Source organism: Marmota flaviventris, chromosome 12 (assembly GCF_047511675.1).
Source record: "Marmota flaviventris isolate mMarFla1 chromosome 12, mMarFla1.hap1, whole genome shotgun sequence".
Classification (NCBI taxonomy): domain Eukaryota; kingdom Metazoa; phylum Chordata; class Mammalia; order Rodentia; family Sciuridae; genus Marmota; species Marmota flaviventris.
Genome location: NC_092509.1, coordinates 73067010 through 73088847, shown reverse-complemented (window position 1 = coordinate 73088847; position 21838 = coordinate 73067010).

Genomic DNA, 21838 nt, shown 5'->3' with positions numbered 1-21838 from the left:
GGGCTTGACATTTCACCCCACCCCACTCCATGCCAGAGAAAGCTTTGCCTTGTCACAGTCTCTCCAAGGTCACAGCTAAGTCACTTTTTGGCCACCTTAGTTGTGTAAACAGCTGAGTTCCAAAACAAACAACCTTCAGTATTTCTTTTAATCCTTTAATAAAGTAGAAGAGCCAGTTTCAGATAAAAATAAATATTAAATTAGGGGAAGAACTGGTTAGATGAAACAGGTAGTAAACAATTTTTTGCCAGGTTCTGCTTTGAGAAACACAATGCTGATGTGGAAATATTATGGACTATATTGTTAAACAAACCTGGTACAGAACCCTCCTTGGCAACTTAATGAAGTCAAGATTTGGATAAGTATTCTAAACTATCTGAGCCCAATTTCCTCAAGTGAAACATATGCACTAATGCCTACCTCAAAGGTGGTAAGTAATAAATGTGATAAGCTGTGGAAAATCTTGAGCATATTTGGATGTAAATACAGGTTGGTCTTATGTGCTAAAATATCAAGCTATTACAATATATATCACTAATGCTCTCTATTTATCCATTCTCATTCTTTATTCCAGCAGGTAATTATTGTGTGTTATTCCAGTCAGTGAATATTTATTGAGAATCTACTCTACAAGATGTGCCATTTTAAATGCGGGTATATCATAATGTATAAAATATACAAATTATTATTTCGAAGAGACACTAAAGAGTGGGAAACATAGCCAGTCTTCAAAAGAAAATAGCATAAAGCATAACGGATTTTGATTTTAAAACCACAGTAGAAAGGATTTGGTTCTAGTCACACAGTCCTGGTGGATGCAGCGGGAGAAGTATGGCTTCCAGATCAAGAAGATATGGTGAGGACGAGAACAGGAATGGCAAAGAGAGATGGAGTGCTGCTGTCCTTGTTCCTGGGAGGTAGCAGAACTCCAGGAGACTGGCCACCTGCATACATGTTGAGTTTAGCCCGCAGAGTTGGCTCATGCTTCAGAAAAGAATCATGGCCTGAAACACTTTAGAATTAATTGAGTCTGCCCCTTATTTTATAAACGAGGAACTTGAGGCTGACAAATGTGAAGTGACTTACTCAATTCATATAATGGAGACAGTGGTCACTAGATGTTGACTGTACTGATCAGGGGAGGCCAAGGTCAGAGAGATGGTCTAACTCAGTGTACATAAAAACCACCTGGGAGGGGGAAGCTTATTAAAATGCAGAGTCTCAGGCCCCACTCTAAGGGAATCTGTTTCAAAGGGTCCGTGAGAGAACCCTTGGAAACTGCATTTAATTGGCACACTGGTGATTCTGAGGCAGGTGGTCTGAGGACTAATTACCACCCCAGGTCTCTCTGGTGCTAATTTGTATGGAAACCCACAACCTCTGAGATATAATGAGGTAGTATCAGTTTTATAAAATCCTTGGCTAGAGCAGTTCCCTTCCATAGGTATAAGCTGAACCTCTTCAGCTGAGTTATGGCGTGTATTTGCATAAATTACCATGCAAAACTTGTTAATATTTCCTAGATATCCCTTTTCATTGCTCCATTAGACAAGGCTTTGTGCTTTTGTTGGGGGCTGAATGTCAGCCAATCAGAATCCACAACTGTGCTGGCATAGAACTTGAGGGGGTAATTTATTCACCTCATGGAGCCATGGTGTCACCTATCTGTCCTGAGAAATGCTATCTGAAATCAGTTGAATTTTATCATGCAAATTATAGGAAGTGTTATCATTATAAGCAGCAGGAGGTTCCTGATTTGCTATCATTTACACGTGAAATGAATTCAACCTGCTAGGTATAGGGATGAGTTAGAGAAGAAGGAAGGGAAGGGGCTAGTAGGGGAGGGATGGCAACACAGGTTGACATCCCCAGGGCTCTGCATGTCCAATAAAATGAGGCTTCAAAGGGTACCTGGATTTGCTTGATATAAGAGATTCAAAATGGATCGACTTTGTGGAGAGGCGTGAGAGAAGAGAGAGGCTATGTAGTAGCTATTCCCTGGAGATGCCAAAAGAAAGCTACACCTGGATGGATGGTTCCAGGTAGAAGTGCAGCGTGAGAGAGTTTGGCTTCAACAGAGTTAGAAGAAGTGAAGACCCTGAGATAGATAAGTCAAGGAAACCAAAGCCCAAATAGAAGAGATCATGTGTTCAAACTCAAGTAAGTAATTTGAAAGTTCACAACCAGTCCTTCTGATGTCCCCTCCCATGATCCTCCTGTGCTAAGTGGCTCTGACTCTCAAAATCACTCCACAGCATTTAGAGCCCCGTATTTACCCTGGTTCCTCCCACACATCTCTCATCCATTTCTGTTTCTTTTCTCGAACCCAAACTTCCTCTCCTCTTTTTTTTCTTCCATCTAGACTAGAACACTGAAGTGAAAAAGTCCTTCTCCATAGTAAGTGTCCAACCACACCACCCACACACTTTGGCACCTCCTCCAGCCCGCCAGTTGTTTCTCCTCTGGGCTCATCTCTGTCTACCCCATTCCATCTGCCTATCATCGTTTTGTTTTTGTTTTTGTTTTTGACTCATGGAGTCCAAGATAGTACATTTAGATAGCTCACACTGTGCAGTGTAATCTGGGTTAGTAAGGAATGCCCTGAGCACACTCTGATATGTTCTCTTCCCAAGGGTAATTGCAAATAAAAGAAAGTATAAAGAAAACCATGTAACTTTAACCTTTGATATTAAAATTTCAGCCACAATTATAGCCGGCGAGTTAGAAACATCTCCAGGAGGAGCTGCTTCTTAATGACTTCCCTCAGGCCACATTGGCAAGGAAAGTTGAATTTATTTTCTATTCACCCAATTCGGTGTATCTTCCTGCAGGGGTCTGAACAACAACATAGAGCGATATTCAGAAAAGCCAGAAGAGAGGGGAGAAGGAGACAGGGGAGAAGGCACAGAGGTTATAGAAAACAAGATGGATAAAAAATGAGTTGCAAGCTACTCCAGCACTTGAGCAGAGGAAAGCTGAAGTTTAATCATGGAGTTTGGAGTAAAAGCAATGAAAGTAGCTGGGATGGAACTAAATGACCAGAACCATCAGCGATCTGGGAGTTTGAACAGCTAGAGTCTCATTTTTGTTCAGCCACAATTATCCATTTGAACTTGGGCAATGCATTACCGCTCTCTGGCCTCTGTGTCTCATTCTATAAACTAAAGTGTCAACGTGAATGATCTCTATCATTGTATAATTCTTAATGACCTTATGTCCACAGGAGTCATTGGCAACAGGCCTGTACTAACACTAGGATTTCTGGAAGAGACACAGCCTCTGTAGTGGTTAAAGATTTCAGGAAACTGGCCAAAACGAGGAGAGGATCATTAATAACCAACAGCAAAGCGAGGCATCATCGCTGGGTAGTCAGATGGCAGGAACAGGAAGAGAATCAGACCAAGAAAGAATGGACTGGTTTAGTATCCCAGCCCTTCTCAAATGGGATCCATATCTTTGCCCAAGAAATGTTAGGAAGAAAAGTTATACCTGCCCAGACAGGTGATACAGCACATGGGAACAAAATTCACCAAAGACCTAAATTGTAGTGACGGGGTCCATCTGACTTGACCAACAGCCTCAGGGATCCAGCTCTGTCATTTCTATGGTAAGCTTTAATAGCAATGATCAGAAATTTCCTATAGATCACACCACTAAATTCCTCCTGAAGAATTATCAGCCCAACTGGCAAATTTAAAAGGAGTACTTATTTGTGGGATGTCCAAGGGTATTAAGGCCATAGGAGAGAACCCAGGAGGTCATAGAATAGAAGAGGGGGGATACTAATAATAGGAATTAAAACTTCTTCTCATCCCAAACCATGAGGGCCTCAGCTAACTTCTGTTTGTTGGTCAAAAAGTTAGTGGGATCCACCAAGGATCTGGGATGTTCTTACCGCCGCCCCCGCCACCCCACCCTTGTATCCCCATTCCTGGGCTATCATAATGGAAAAATTGGTGAATCTTTCTTCCAGTTGTAAACAGAAGAAAGCAAATCAGGACCTATATTTTTCTCTGAAGTCTTAAATACTCATTGTGAACTAAAATTTTCAAATGAAACTCAAGAATTTCTGAGAGCTGGGTGCAGTGGTGCACGCCTGTAAACCCAGGGACTTGGGAGCCTGAGATAGGAGGATTGCAAGTTTGAGGCTAGCCTCAGCAACTTAGTGAGATCCTCAATAACTTAATGAGACCCTGTCGTGAAATTAAATAAATAAATAAAGGAATGGGTGGTAAAATGCCGCTGGGTTAAATCCCCTGTCCCCCCCCCCAAAAAAAAAAAAATTCTGGAAACATTCTGAATTTAAATCTAAATTGGTGAGTGGTAAGAAACTAGGTACTAATTCCACTTAGGAATTCAGTGGGCTGATTCTTCCATCAGTGGTTAAACTGCTGTTTTGATGGTTCCAAAAGGCTGCAAGCAGTCAAGCACCTTCCTGCTTCCTTGTTCCTCATGATTCCTGTCTACCATTTGGTTTAGGAAATTTGCTCCCTCGAGCTAGATGAGAAGATTTTGTGTGTCCACAAGGCATCCAGCTGTTTTTTGTTTTTGTTTTGGGGTTTGTTTGTTTGTTTTTGAATCACACATTTAATAGTTGGATAAACATCACATAAACTAATGGAGGTAAGAGAGATGGATTCATTTGCCTGCCCCCAACATCTTCTTGATCAGGCAGACACAGGAAAGGAGTCACTCTGCATCAGCAGGGGTCCCATGGAAGCTGGCCTGCAAGTGGACCTTGGTGCTTCGGTGCTCCTCTTCGTGCACGGGAGGCATCGGTGCCTAGTAGCCAGTCCCCTGGCTGCCATGTCTGACAGGATCTCAGACACACATCCTGAACATGGGCTGTCCCTGGAGAAACGTCAGTGCTTAATCCTGTCATCGTGAAGCATCCATGCACAGCCAGGCTACAGGCAGACCCGATGTTCTCAGGGAATGGCTGTCAGTCGTCAGTAATCCTACAGCCAGCAAGATTATACATCAAGCCAGCGTGCAGATGGGCTTGAGCAGAAGTAGGAAAGGATGTGGGCTATGAAGGACACAGTTAGCACAGTCAGTGTGAGATTCTGATGGACTTTGAGGAGTTTCACATGGAAATGATTTCCAGGACAATGTCCTTCCAGACAGTTGGCTACTGTCATATTTGGAAGGGGTCACCTCCACGGTCTCTAGACATCATCTGCTATGGCTGATCAGGCCACCACTTCAGGGAAAAAAAAAAAAAACTAGCAAATCCATAAGTAAGCTAGTCATTCATCCATCCATTAATCTCCCATGTAAAGTTTAATGTGCAACTGTTACATGCATAGCAGGACATAGGATATTGATTTTGGAACAGTGTGTCTCATGAAATATCAAACTTAATATCCTTGACAGCCAAATTAAAGGGCCTGATGTTCAGATTCTGGCTAACTCTCCTGAAGCCATCACTTGGTTCTGTCTTTATTCTCCCTAGCCTGTCCCCATCCTATAGGCTCCTTCCTCCTTGGACATTGAGAGAATAAATTCAATAACTATTTTTGAAAGATGCTCTTTTCCTGATATAGTCATATAGAAAAATACCTTAAACATCCCAAGACACTCACGGTACATGGAATAGCATTCCTAGCACCAGTTGAAGATGACCTGTCCAAAAGTGAATGTACTTAGATGGCAGTAGCAAATCTGCAACTGAAGCTCTGAGTGTCCTGGGTGGAGTCCTGCTCCCTCAGGTATGACTGTAGGTCTTGCCTGTTGTCTCTCTGTTTTTTGCAAAGACTTCCTAGACTCTCTAACTGGAAGAGCGTGTCACATGCTTGGTTGGTCAAGAGCTTCATAAAGCTCAACAGGCTGGTAGCTGTATTCCCCATCATAGAACAGGAGGCACCCCAAGAGGGGAATGGAGGTTTTTGAAAAAGTTTTTAGCATCCTTTAACAGAGAACATGAATCAAAGGTTGCACACCTTTGTGTCTTTGCAGGAAATTGTCTTCTGGCAACTAAATGGCTTGAACTTATCAGATGACAACGGGAAGGGACACAAAATGACTCTGGACAGCTTGCTGGGAAGCATGGATCCTGAAAGCTGTCCAGGAGATACAATCTCTCAAGGTTATCGTGTCTGTTTTCCTCCTCTCTGTCACCTTTGATTGCAGACAGAGGGCATTTATGACGGCCTAACCTTTTAGTCTCATGGGATTTGTGTCTGACATTTGACTGAAGGGAAAAAGATAAAATAATGGTGGCTATTACCCAGAACTGTGAACTTTTCACCAGACCTGGTCCCTGGCAGGATGGTGAAGATTTACTCCAGAGCTTTCCATGTGCATTTTGCTGACTCTTCAAGTCTTTTTCATTTCTTTCCCAGTTTCTCAGTCCACCAGCACCACCCCTTGTCCCTGTCTCGCCTCAGGTATGCATTCCTGGGACTTTATTAGTAGGTTAGGAGCTTGTTTAATACAGGAGTCAGAGGCTGCCTGAGGATGTCTGTAAAAGCCAGCTTCTTATGAATGGCAAGGATGAATCTAGGCATTAAGGAGGTGCTGGACATATGTGTGCATGCCTCCTCGGGTGGCTTTTCATGACTGCATGCAAGTTGTCACAGGGTCTAAGGGAAAGGCCCAGCTCACACTGGACCTCAGAGAAAGACTTTCTTCACTTGTGTTGTTGAATTATTTTTTAGATGCCAGCATTTCCAAGAAGTGTGGGAAAGGTAGAAAAGAGGTAAGAAAATGTTGAAAGGGGTGGAGGGAATTTTCAAGGAAAGGTTAAAAGATTTACACCCAGAGAAGGAATTCTTAAAGGGTTTACTGATGAGCTTCAAGGCACATGAAAGTGCCTGAAATAGAAATGACCATCTGTCTCCCTTTTCCCTAACCTAAGCTCCTACAGTTTGTATCGTTTATTCCATTCTTTCAACTCTTTATCATATCATGCTCTATCACATGTCTTCTATTGTTGTCTTGAAAAGTCATTGAACTTTATCCTGAGCATGACTTTCCTCTTCCCAATGTAGACCTTTATCCCTGAGGGCAGGAACCAGTTCTTATTTCTTTATCTCCCTCTGTTCTGAGCACTAGACTTTAAAAAATAATAATAAATATGTTTTTTTTATTTGTGATTGATATTGAGGAACAATAAGGTCAATTCCACTATTGATGAATCTAGATTGGACATAAAAACCTAAAACCTTGACTGGAAGGAATAAGGAGACCACAAGACATGGGATAGCAGGGTACTCTAAGGAGTGGAGCACTTTGATACTTGGTAAGCCTGAGCTTAAATACAAAATTACCCTTCCCAGCTACATCATCTTGGTTTAACATTTCACTTCTAAACCTCAATTTTATTGCTCATAAGATGGAGACAGTAATGCCTACTCTGAAAATTAGAAATTAAATGAGGTTCATGTGTAAAGAATCAGCTCCCCTGGACCATGGGAGTCAGCAACTTGGATGTGAAGAATGATTTTGCTCCTTACAAATTGTGGGACTTCAAGCAAGTTAACCTGACTAAGCCTCAGTTTCCTGATTTGCAAAGGAAGAACAAGAGTGCCTATTTCACAGGATGGTTGTATATACTAAATGAATTGATGTGTAGAAAATGTGCAGTGCAGTCTATGGCAAATAGTATATGATTAATAAATATGAAGTTCTTTTCATAAGTTCATAAAAATTCCTTTTAGATTTTTTATTATTATTTGGAAGAGAATCTTGTGTCTGCTCATCTCTCTGTATCTTCCTTACTAAGCACGAGAATAGATAATACTCCCTCTCAATGTCCTTTCCAGATTGAGGTGGATTCTCAGCTGCAACAGAAGTACCTTAAAGTAGGAAATTAAAGAGACACTGAACAAGTCCATCGTGTAACCCAAAGCAGCTAAGAATAAAACCCAAGTTCAGCGGGCTTGGTCTATACTCCTAACAGAAATTATGACCAGGTTACAGAATATTTTTTTATATCTCCATTTTGGATGATCATTAGTCTTATGTGACACTTCTTCTTTACATTTATACAGACTATGGAATTAAATCCTTGAGGTTTCTTTTTCTTTGGTCTGAAATATGTCTTGAAAAATAGACACACTAAATTATTATCTCATTAAGGTGCAGAGGATTACATGGCCTCTGGGATGGAGTAGATTCCCTCAGAGCAGAGATATAAAGCCAGATAAGAGAGAAGACAGGGCCACAATAATACAGGGAGTAGAAAACAAGATGCAAGAGAGAAAAAAGAGGTGAGAATAGCAAAAGATAAAGAGACACATGGGGCAAGGCAGTGCCTGCTTATGTTTGAAGGTATGCAGTTCCCTTCTAAATTTAAGGGCCCTCTCTCTGGAAATTTCATTTCTGTTCTGTTTTTATTACTAAAATGCCTTTAAGCAATACCTTACCTGTGAGCCAGTCCCAACACATATCCTGCACATTCCCTTCTGAGAGGAAAGGGGGACACACTGATTCCTTCAGAATCTTTGCCTGACCTCCATTTGAGTCAGAATTACACTCACTGTAATCTTCTCAAAAGATGCAGTGTGCCATGTGTCAGCCCACAAGGTCACAGTCCCCCGAGTAAACAAACCTGTTTATGACAATTGCTGAAATGCATTCTCTTTCTCTCTCTCAAAGGTCCATCGCTTCATTAATGAACTTGTAATCCCAAGCACACCTGTTTATGTGATTTATAGGTGTTGCTGTCGTCTGAACAGACCCATACATTTCCATGCCAGTCTCACGAATCTTCTTGCTTGTCAGATAATAATGAGGTTGAGAATGGCTCATCATTGTTCTCTAATTTCACACGCTGAAATCCACAACACCCTCTCCGGGATGCAGACCAGAATGCAATGTTTCTATAACACACAAGCATTCGTGACAGCCTGTGAGGCTCCAAGAGCAGTGCTCCCTGAGTAAGGTCATGCTCAATCAAGGTTCCACATCAGCCCTATAAACTGCTTTCTTCTGGGGCTAGCAGAAATAAAGTGCACAGAATTCCTGTACTTCTGATGGGATTAAGTCTAGTGAAGCTAACCACATGTCCATTGTTTTGACAAGTGTCTCTATTGTCTTATCCCAAAGTAAGCCACCAACCCCTTTCTCAGGACCCTCTCGTGTCTTCTTAACAGTAGTCTCTGAATCCACCTGGTCCCATTCTGACCAATTCCCCAGGCAGCAATCTGACAGATCTTACAGTGTAACCTGGATTTTGTTCCTGCCTTGCTTATAGACTTTCATTGTCCTCCCACCCGGGTCAATAGCCATCAGGTACTCTTAATACTATCACTGGTTGTGTTCCTTCCCCTGGAAATGTTTTCCCTTCCACTCTTCATTCAGTGGACCTATAATTATGCTTTAGGATTCAATTTAAGTTGTATCTCCTTTGTGTAGATTTCCTGATTAAAAACCTCTTCCTCATTTATTCTATCTCACATTTCTCTCAATCTGAACTTGCATGTCTATTTGTATGTTTTTGTGTTGACTGTGCAATTTTCTGACCAGAATATAAGTTCTATGGGGACAAGGAATGTGTCTGTTTGTTCACTGTCTACCAAGTGCTGAGTTTAGTCCCGGACACTATCAGATGTTTGTAAACATTTATTGAAAGAATGAATAAACAAATACATCATTAAAAATGAGGGTTTTGGTTATATTTATGAGTATAGGGCAATGATAAAGATACAATATCCAGTAAGTAAAAATAAGATCAAAAATTTTATGTAGACTATAATCACATGTTTAAAATATGTGTATATGCATCTGTCTTAGAAAAAAGACTGGACAAATATAGCAAACAGATTGATTTTTTTCTTTGCAGTAGATAATGAGTAATTTTATTTACTTATTTGATCTTTTGGGATTTCTCATATGGTTCTACATTAAGCATGCATTACTCTCATGGAAATGCTACAATCCTTCCAGTCCCCACTCTGTTCCCACAAGCTCGCTTCTGCATTATGTCTTTCCAAAATGCCATCTGCTCCTGTGGTTTCCCACTTTGGCTTCTGTAAATCCCTTTGCCTGAAGTAGCCTCTCTCCTTTTACTTGAATACACCTCCAGTGGAGACTGCTCATTCTCACCAAACACCCAAGTCCCATGCACGTCCAATTCTGACCAACTGAATACAGGGACAAACAACAGATGCTCCTTCTAGGCCTAGATAAAGTTGTCTCACAGAATCTCCTGCCTTCCCTTACTTTGCTTGGAGATCTTGGAAACAGGGTGTTGCAGATGGCATACCTACAAGATCATGTACATTATTGCTTGGGGGAAGGAATCACCCAGAAGAGCCCCTCAATTATGATCAAAATTTGATATAAGTGATAAATAACCACTTACTGTTTTAAGCCCATGTTATTTGGGGGTTTGTTTGTTGCTGAAGTTAATATTAATTACCCTAAACAATATGCCCATGCATCTTTTAGGGTTAAGATCAAGTATTAACTCTCCCAGGAGACCTTTCTTTAAATCTGCAATAATTAAAACATTCATTCCTGCACACATCTGACAGTGGATTTGAGCCATTTGTGCTTCATGTCAGACTGTGCGTTTTAGCTTTATAATTAAATTTTAAGCTCCTGGGAAAGTTATTTTGAAGCTTGCTAAGTCTTTTACATTGCTTGCACATGATCATTTAAGGCAGGAAAGAAGGAAGGAGGGAAGGAAGGAAGGAAGGGATGAAAGGGAGGATTAGTTGTTTCACACTGAGGACCAATTCATTCACATTGACCAACTGAGCAACCCAGGGTAAATGAGTGCTTTGGGCATAGCAAAATGTGTGGGGAAATAGGAAACAAATGTGGAAATATTTGAGGACAAGCAGCAGGATGGGAAATGTGAAATAAATGAATTTTGCAATTTGCAAGAAATTTTGCTAATATCTGTTTTGGCAAAACAGTTAGATTCAGTGGATATTTACTCCATGCCAAGCACTACAGAAGGCTTTTATGCATACACTGAGCCTCACCACAGTACTGTCGTTAGGTTCATTGTATAGACAAGGACATAGAGTTAGAATGTTCAAGAGACTTTTCCAAGGACACAGTTGGTAAATAGCCAAACCTGCTTGTAAGACCACACCATGTCCTCATTCAATCATTTATTCAATGAATACTTATTGGAATACTGACTACATGCCATGTACTTTTCTATCCACTGAGCACCAAACAATTTTTTTTGTCTGCATTCTAGAACAAAGAGGCATAAAATATATGAATGCATTTCTTAAACATAATACCATATGTTGATAAGTGTTATGGTGGAGAATTAAATTCAGAAGGAGAGAGGGAGTGGAAGGATATTGGGGAGTAGAGATTACAATTTTAAACCAAGTGGTCAGAGAAGTGAAATTTGAGTGATTTGCTGAACAGGATGAGTGAATGATCCATGTAGATCTCAGCAAGGGCAAAAGACTGAGGTGGGAGTCTGTGGGCTCCAGGTGAGGAATAATTACAAGGTCAGTGGAGTGAAGTGGGAAAGGCAACAAAGGAGGAGATGGGGAGATTTGATCATAGATTTAACGTGCTGCTTCATTATCCAAGGACAGCCATTGAGTCGGAGTTTGATATATGATTCCAGGTAACCATGAGAGATTTAGACTAAAGATACCAGTCTCTTCATAGCTTTCTCATAGACATATGGTACTTAAGGCCATGATCCTGATTAAAGGCATGAGCCTAAAGAACAGATCTTGAAATTGAGTGTAAATAGGGAATAATGGTGGTGAAGCATGGAACCCAGGGCATTTCCAAACTTAGAGTTTGTGGATAAGAAAGGAGATTGAGATAAGGTCAATGAGATAAGAGGATAACCAGAAAATCAGCATCCCTGAAGCTAAGTGAGGAATAAATATCACAGAAGAGAAAGTGATGGACTGACTCAAAGGCAGCCGATTGTCAAATAAGATGAGGAGAGAGGTGACCATTGGATTGGGCAATGTGGATGTCACTGATGGCATTTACAAGAGTAGTTCTACAGAGTGGTGGAGATGGAAGCATGAGTGACACCAAAGTAAAAGATAACATAAGGAAAAATATGCAGACAGTAAGTCTAGTGTAAGTGGCTATTTTAAAGGGTTTTTCCATAAAAGGAAGCAAAGAAATAAGGCAGAAGTTAGAGAGGCATGTGGTTTTAAGATTTTTTTTTTTTTAAGGACAGGAGAAATACTATCCTGGTGAAAATGATCCAAAAGAGAAGGGGAAAAATTCATAATGTGGAGGAAAAATCAAAGAATTGATCATGTATGTCCTTAAGTAAGAAAGAGGAGATATGACCTAGCATACTCCCCAGCTCTTTAGGTAGGTCCCTGCACTGTGTGTGCAGATTAGCAATAACAGGAGGGCACAGATGCAGGTGGGACCTGGTGGTTGCTGCGGGAGATTGAGAAAGTTCTCTAGTGAGTAACTGAGTTTCTTCTAAAAATAGGAAGCAAGATAATCTGCTGAATGTGAGAATTGATGGTTTAAGAAAAGACAAGGTCGTGTGAAATGATTGTCTTGAAGACAACATTGGTACATGTGAAGTAGACAGGAATTTGGCCTTCACTAAGGAAGGAGGTTTTGACAGGTTAATACAGTTTGATCAAAAATAGACCCGGGGGTTGAAATATGCAAGAGAGTGGTTATAATTATAGCTAAGGGTAGAGATGAGTGACAGAGAAAACGTGGCTGTGCCTAGTGATGTTATAGGTTCTGGTTTGGCAAAAGAGTGATTTTGTTGGGGTAACAAGGGAGCGAGAAAGATAGGTGGTAGTTGGGAAGTGGGATATTATGAAGGCAATGTAAATATCAATCACAACAGGTGCAGAGGTATGGTAGAAGCCAAAAGCATCAGAAAAGAGGGAGCCAAGGAGCAGAGGGGTATCACAGCACTTTAAGAGTGCCCTCCTGGACCTTCTTGGTCCACCCTAGAGGAACCCCGAGACAGTTCTCATAAATGCTGATGACTTCCTGTGTCTCTTTGCCTGAGTGTGCTCTTTGGTCACAGGTGTTTTTTGGTTTTGTTTGTTTTTTCCTTTACTGGAGATTAATATCCCAGTAGTGACCCTCAGACAACTATAAAGGAAATTGACATTCCAACTGCCCTGCCCCTCTGTTCTGAGAAACTCATGTGACTCCATTTTTAAAAATAAATAAATAACAGCAGCTTCTACCTCAAGGCCTGTCCTAAGGAAGGGGGTGTGACCCTTGTCCTTGGAAAAACCCACAGAGAACTCCTAAGCACATACCCACCCTGCTGAGTTGTTTGTCTGTAAATAACAGGAGAGGTGCCAGGTGTCCCTGACTCAGGCTAGGTGAGGACCCATAGCAACCCCCTAACAACCACCAATCAGCATGAGACAGGGAAAATACCTGGGATGCCAGATGACTCCCCAGTAGTTTTTGGTGGTTGATAACATGTTGGGAAACCATGTAGTTTAGCACGTATACCCCTCATGGCCTAAACCAATCAGTTCAAACGAATTCCCCTTTTGTACTAACCAATCACCCCTACCCAACTTGTTCCCGCCATTGAATATGCTAATCAATGTTAAGAGTTGTTGTTTGATTTTCCCACTGTATGGAATGATTTGCTGTGTGATGTTGTGTTGCATAGAGTATCCCCCCAAAACCTATAAAATCTCACTGAACAAAGGACCAGGACTCACTCCCTGGGACCGCTGGGTCGGGAAGGTTGTGAGACCAGGCTCGAGTCTGCAATAAAGATTCTTGTGTGATTGCATCAGATTCGGCTCCTGGAGGTCTACTGGGGTCCCACGAAACTGGAATAACAGTTCCACAGTTCTGAAGTGTGTTCTACAACCTCTCAGAAAGTCCCTATTGGGATTGAGCCCCAAATCAAACACCAACTATTATTGGGTCCTCTTCCTTCATCTCTCTTCCCTAACTGGGCTTGCCAAATAAATCAGCTAATCCCAAATCCTTTACTCAAGGTTGGTTTGCTGGCAAGGAGGGATGTGGTGGGAGGAGTGGGGACGCACCTAATTTGAGAAGGTTGGAATTCTCAATTGCACATGATAATGGAGCAAAACATTTTAAGAGCAAAAATCCTGTTTGTATATATGCTTGTGAGAGAAACAAACCTCTAATATCTTAACCATCAGAGACTGGTTGAATATAGCATAGGGATGAAATGAAATGTTTACCATGAAACACAATGCAACTTTTAAGAATATCTGTATACTGTTTTTAAGTCCTTTGGGTATAAACTGAGTAGTGGGATAGCTGGGTCAACAGCCACATCAATGTTTATAGCAGCACAATTCACAGTAGCTAAATTATGAAACCAACCTAGATGCCCTTCAGTAGATGAATGGATAGGGAAACTTTGGTATATATACACAAAAGAACATTACTCAGCATTAAAAGAGAATAAAATCATGGCATTTGCAGGTAAATGGATGAAGTTGGAGAATATAATGCTAAGAGAAGCAAATCAATTCCCAAAAAACAAAAGCTGAATGTTTTCTTTGATAGGAGGATGCTGACTCAAAATGGCGATGGGCAGGGAGCCTGGGAGGAATGGAGGAACTTTAGATAGAGCAAAGGGGAGGGAGGGGAAAGGAGGGAGTAAGAGAGTAGGAATGATGGTAGAATGAGTTAGACATCATTATCTTAAATACATGAATGGTGTGAAAATACTTTGTGTACAATCAGTAACATGAAAATTTGTGATCTACATGTGTAATATGAAATAAATTTTATTCTGGCATCATGTATAACAAATTAGAATGAATAAATAATTTTAAATAAAGATATATAAAAAAGAATATCTGTATAGATACATCACAGTTATGAAAAGGTATTCATGTTATATTGATCAAAAATTATGTTATAAAGCAGTGTGTGTATATGCACAAATACACAGTTTTACACATTCATATATGAATGAATGTGTGTATATATATATATATATGAAAAAATATATGGCTAGATCTAATGTAATCATATTCTACGCAATATAAACTGGCTATATCTGCAAAATAGGGCTTTTTGTGTGTGTGAGAGAGTAAATGTACTCTAAATTTTATTTAACAAAAACGTATCACTTGTGTCATATACATTTAAAAACAACAGGTCTTTTTACCCCAGTTCAGGGAAGGCTTATACTCTGTCACTCTGGGCACACAGTAGCACCAGATAGAACACTGGGAGGAGGTATGGTGACCTGTGATACAGGGTCCCCGTTTGCTTTTGACTGGGGGCTTTTCTGAGATGACACAAGATGGTCAGAACTAAAACCAGGCAAACTAAGATGATGTCTCCCACAAGGAAATATTTATGTTCTTTCCTCCCTCTCTCTCAATAAGAGGACAAATGACAAAACAGAATGTGTTGGAGTCTTGGACAGAAAGGCATGATAAAAGTGGAAGAAGTCATTATTATTCAGAAAACATACATTTTTGCTGCAAAGATCCAGGGATGAAATGAAGGCATTTGGTTGATAATCCCCTGCACGCGTGCCTGCTAGTTTGCCTTCCATTTTCATCTGCAGGGAGTCTTTAACAGCTGTTGCTGTCAGGCTTTGCACTTGGCTTCCAAACTTATAAGAACCACACAAGGGCAGGAGTATTCAGAGAATGAAGTTGGGTGAGCTTAAGGAAAACAGTTTACCAGCACAGCTATGTAGAAGTTCACAGCCTCTTCCTCCCTTTTCTCTCCATTTCCTCCTCTTTCTCCTCTCCTAGTTTCTCTCTGGTGTATGCCAGGCAGAGGTTCTAGAACAAACACTGCCATATCTGTCTGGTGTGCACACTATGTGGAAGGTTCAGACAGAAGCCTCCCACTCCATGGTCCTGAGTGCTCTTCATGGCCAAACTAAATTATGTGCATGTATGAATATGTAACAAATCCCACCATTATTACAGCTATTATGCACCAATAAAAATATGGAAAATAAAAAATAATATTTAATGTTATCTAAAGAGTTTAATAGCAAAGTTACTGAAAATATTTCCAAGACACTAGAAACAAAAGTTACCCTTCTTACCTTTTCTGTACCTGACACAAGCCCACTCATTCCAAGACCTGAGATCTTGTATGTTTTAGTTTCATTTCTTCAACTGATATGCTCTCTACTTCTGTCCTAAAAGGTTGAATCAATCACATCTCCATTTCAACAAAGCTCTTCGTTCACTCTCAAACATACGTGTCACAATACCTTAAAAAATTAATGGGATAAAATCAAAGCATTATCAACCCTTGGTTGAGGAAAGTCTAAGGGAAGTCAAAATGACAAACTTTGCCATGTGTAGAAGAACAGGAAGCAAATTAAAAATTCTAAAACCGGATCCCTATTCTCGGGCAATTAAAGAAAAACCTCTACTGTGGATGCTAGGTGTTCAATGCTTAAATATTTCTGCAGATGATTGTAATGTGTAGTTTGTTTCAGCCTTTAGTTCTCAACTCCATACTTATTGCATTCAGTCACTCATTCATTCATTCAAGATTAATGAATTTATTGGGTATCCCTCTATGGGTCCATGTGATATGCTAGAAGACAGAAAAGAAATGGAAGATACAATTTCAACTCTAAGAAAAGTTATAACCTTGTGGAGGAAACAAAATGAACAGGAAAGAGAGGGAAGAAAAAGAGATGAGACGAGAGAGGAGGAGAGAAAGAGAGGGAGGGGAGGGGAGGGGAGGAAAGAATTTGATACGTTTTTGATCTGTTAATTAAATCTGTATTTCTCTTTTTCATTCCATTAATACGATGAATTACATGGATCTTCAAATGATGTAATTCTGGCATCAATTTCAGGTTTGGTTTACATGTTATGTAAACCAATTTGCTACTATTTTGTATGAAAGATTTGAAGCTATGTTTAGGAATGACATTGATGTGTAGTTTCTCTCAAGCTGTCTTTAACTGGCTATAGTATAGAAATAAGGCTGACCTCGTATTCAAGTCAGAAAGTCTTTTCTGAATTAGTTTGTGTTACATTGGTGTGGGGGGCAAAAATTAAAACATTTAAAAGAGACTTAAGAAGAATCAAGAACACCTTCTATTTCACCTTTTCAATAACCTATAGCCATTGCAAAGCATGACTATAGCCTTATGATAACCTTGACCCTTTCTTTCCCCGTCATTAGCTGCATCCAGTGAACTATGGTGAACAGCAGGAGCCCTTCAGTCTCTTGGGGGGACATGACTTTAATCTCATCAGAACCCCAGAGAAGAGACTATTAAAAGAATTAATGGAACAAATTTCTGAATAGAGGGGTTAGGCCATGACAAACCAGTCTTTTTTTTTATGAAAAAAAAAAGAGAAAACTGGTGATTCAGATGTGTGGATCTCATAGCCTCCAAGTCTCCTCAAATCAATCCTAAATACAGTAGAGTCCTGATAATTTAAAAGGACTCCAGAGGTGATGGGGTGATTTTGATTCCCAAGGTGAAAATGGAGGGAGACAGTCCACTACAAGAAATGCTCCTCCCACATTGTTATCTGGATTGTAATTGGGAGGAAATGAGGGATTAATCTACTTTAAAATGTTGGCACAGAATACAGATTGTTGAATTTTCAAAAAAAGTCAAGTTAGAAAATTTTCCTTGAAGGTGCAAATATATATGCTACAAGAATAAAACCAGACTAGGATTTTGCAAACAAAATCACCACATTGAGCAAGAGGTAAGAGGACAAAGAAAAATATCAATGTTGAATCAGCAATGAAAATGTGCCTACAAAGTATATTTTCCCAAACCCTCCAGGAAAAAACAGGGAAATTATATATTGTGATGGTTTTCGACTTGCCCAACTCTCTCAGACACTTGAAGACTTTGTAGTCAACATGTAAAAGAAAGTATAAGTTTACATGCTTATACTTATTCTGAAAAGATCTATCAAAGAACACACAATTTGATAAATAAAAATGGGACCACAAAACTATTTTTTTTTAAATTAGACTTTCAAGTACATTTTGGAAATAATAATGAATCTAGCCACTAGGATAGTTAATTGGGATTAGTTACTGTATCTCAGTTACCTCTATGGGCCCCAGCTTTGAGAAATTACATTTTTAGAAGTCCTTGGGTCCCTGTTAAAGGAATGGGTATCCAAAGCTTCTTTTTGGATGAATAATGTGTCCTCATTCTAGACAGATGGAAAACCACTGAGATCTGGCTTTTTGACATTCTTAAAAAAATTAATGGGATAAAATCAAAGCATTATCAAGTAATAACCTGGAATTCTAAGCCAGGTCCACCCAGTGTGAACCAAAAGAGGTGAGGAGATAAGATTAAATAACATATACTATGATAAATGCTGGTGAGGATGTGGGGAAAAAGGAACACTTATACACTGTTGGTGGGATTGTAAATTAGCACACAACCACTATGGAAATAATTATGGAGGTCCTTCAAAAGACTAGGAATGGAATTGCCAAATGACCCAGCTATAGCACAGCTTGGTAATTATCAAAAAAAGTTGAGGTTAGCATATTACAGTGATACATGCATACCTATGTCTATAGCAACACAATTCACAATAGCCAAGTTATGGGCTAGATCTCTAATGGAATAAAAAGTGTGATATATATATATATATATATATATATATATATATATATATATATATACACACACATACATACATAATGGAGATTTATTCAGCCATAAAAAAGAATAAACTTATGCCATTATGGGAAAATGGATGGTACTAGAGAATATTATGTTGAGTGAAATAAGTCAGATTCAGAAAGTCAAGGATCATGTTTTCTCTCTTATGTGGAAGGTAAAGAAAAAAAAAAGTCAGGAAAAGAATCTCATGAAAATTGAGAGAGACCAGTAGAATAGAAGAAATGGATTGAGGGAGGTAGGAGGGGAAGGAAGGGGAAATACTGGGGAAAGAAATTTACCAAATTACATTATGTTCATGTACAAATATGAAGCAAGGAAAATTATTATTGTGTACAATTTTAATGCATCAATAAAAATAATCCAATAGAAATATTTTAGAGAATTGCCATATATTGAGGACTTATCAAGCACCAAGCATTCTATATACTTCATCTGTAGAAGACATTTTTGTGTTAGGATATCTAGCTACTATTTTCTCTTTCCAATTAGTAACCCATTTTTCTTCATTGAAATGCCTCTTTCTCGTTGAATATAGTTTCTGAGGAGACCATAATGAGGGATGCTCCTTCTCCCTAATCAAGAAGTGACTTCATGATCCAATCTAGGCCAATTGGATGCTTTCTCTCTGATATTTAAAACACAGCCTGAGATTCAAACAGGCTGAGAGTGAAAAATGTCTTTTCCGTTCGATTGAACGTGATTACACCAGAGTTTCTCTTACAAAATTCTTACTATCTTTCCTACTTCTGTCTAACCTCCTCCTCAAACCTGATTCTTCAGGATATTTGCATGGATTTTGTAAAGCTCCAACCATCTCACCACTAAATTGTCTTCTGTTCTATTCACCCCAAATTTATTTCTTTTGCAAAAAAATCATAGCCTCTATACTCTCTTTACTGAAATGCAACCTTGTTTAAACCCCACATAATTCTAAAATTTTACTATTTATTCAAACCAACCATTCACCGAGGAGGAAAGTATTGGGGGGGGGGATTGAATAACTAGCCTAGAGTCATGCAGCCAGACACTGAGAGAGCCAAGATTCGAGCCAGGAGAGCCTGACTTTGAGTTTAGAATTTTTAAGCTACATCATACTGATTCCCATCTGTATTTTGCTAACGGCTTTCCCCCAATCATGGATGGTCCACATCCTGATCTGAAAATTTCCACTGCTGAAATTGAATAATGATAGTCTTATCAATTTAAGGGAAGTAATAACTTAATGGATAGAATGTTTTCAATTTTAAATTTTCCTGTCATAAATTTTTCTAAAACCTTTGGTGGTTTCTGGTGCTTGTCTGTGAGACAGATAACAAAACAAATGAATGAGTAGCAAATGAATATTAATGTCAAAACTCAGAAACAATGGTTCTCGCTTCCCTAAGAACTTGTTTTCTGTATGCACATGTGTTGTGATTTTATGTTGCATACCTACAATATAGTCATTTTCTACTAGTAAAATTGTTCCTAGTTCAAATGCTGGAATTAACTGCATCCATATTTCATAGTGTTATGCAAAAAGCACTATGATTTTCCAGCTGTCTGCCACCTTGCAAAGTTTAAGAAACATTGCCCTAAATAAACCTGAGACAGTGGCAACCAAACATTTTGGGTGGTATCACTTATATTACCTTTAGGAAACTCAGTCTTTTATATAAATCCAAAGCCATCAGATTTTTAGGATAAGGACCTTGGCACCTGCTGGATTCTACAAGAATAATATCATTTGTCAGCCTAACTGCAAGACCCAGAATCAGTTTAAGGGACTTGAAATCTCATTTTAATTCTTGGCCTGGACATCAACTAAAATGCCTTGGGCCTTGAGAAAGACCAGGGTATGGTATATTTATTGGCTGTGACTGCAAATCTGGTTAACTTGATGGGAATTTATAGAAAATGGATAAAGCAATGCCAAATTTTGCTTTTGGCCATAGTTGTATCAGTGTAATCAGACACAAGATAGTAGCCTGGATTTATGTTGGAATAGTGGCCCAGGAAGATTGTCCAGGAGTTGAGGATTAATATAATGAGAACTGAAAATCGAACCCTGGACATTCTTCCAAGCTTCTTCTATAGCAAGACCAGCTACCATTTCTCATTTCATCATTTTGTCCCTCAAGATACCTCCTATCAGGCCAGGTGCAGTGGCGCACACCTGTAATCCCAGTGTTTCGGGAGGCTAAGAGAGGAGGATTGTGAGTTCAAAGCCAGTCTCAGCAATGGCAAGGAACTAAGCAACTCAGTGAGACCCTGTCTCTAAATAAGATACAAAATAGGGCTGGGGATGTAGCTCTGTGGTCCAGTGCCCCTGAGTTCAATCCCTGGTACCACCCCCCCCCAAAAAAAAAGATACCTCCTATCTCCTATACAAAATACATACTGCTTCTGAAATGTCTTGCTCTCTAAGAAGCCAGACTGTATGTATACACACACACACACACACACACACACACACACATACACACACACACACTTTATCCCACACCTCTGTTTATTGAAAACTTACTTTGGGCCAGAAGTGGTAGAAGAGATAAAAGGAGAGCCTAGTGATTCTGTACATATAGAGCTTATCTTCTAGCAAAAGAAAACTTACTGATTTGCTAGGAGATGAACTACCTATTATTCTCTCAAAATTCAATATAAAACTTTTACTATCTTTAGTAGCACTAGTCTACTTTCTTTAGCATACTGGATTCACTAAATGTAAATATTATATCCATCAGCAGCAGATTCTGCATTACCATTGCCTTTCTAACATCTGTACAGGAGGTCTCAGACTCAAACCTTCTAAAATGTAACAGATTGAATCTTATCAATTTAGATGAAGAAAATTTTCAAATAAATATATAGGTAGTGAGACTTCAGGGAGGAGCACAGGTATCATGCTCCCTAGGTGAGTCATTCCTTTAAAAAGAAAAATCTGGTTCTCATCTTTGCTTTCATGAAACTGTATTGATTTCCATATGGTCTAAACGTTTCTCTATTTCCCAGGCTCATGCCACCCACTGAGTTTAAAATCTACTTTGTTGACATCTAGAGATGGCGGGGGAACCCTCCCATCGCTCATTGCTGATCTTTATTACCACATGTCACCAGGCAGTGCACTGGGCTCGTTTTGTTTACTTCCATCAGCCATTTATATTGAGATATAATCCTAGATTCTAAAAAGAGGAACACTTTATGTCCCCAATGAGTGATTCACACTCAACACTATGTTGACACATTCTATGGGATGTAAAAATCTCTGTTCCGGTGATTTCAGCTCCATCAGCATAATTTTCTTCCACATGG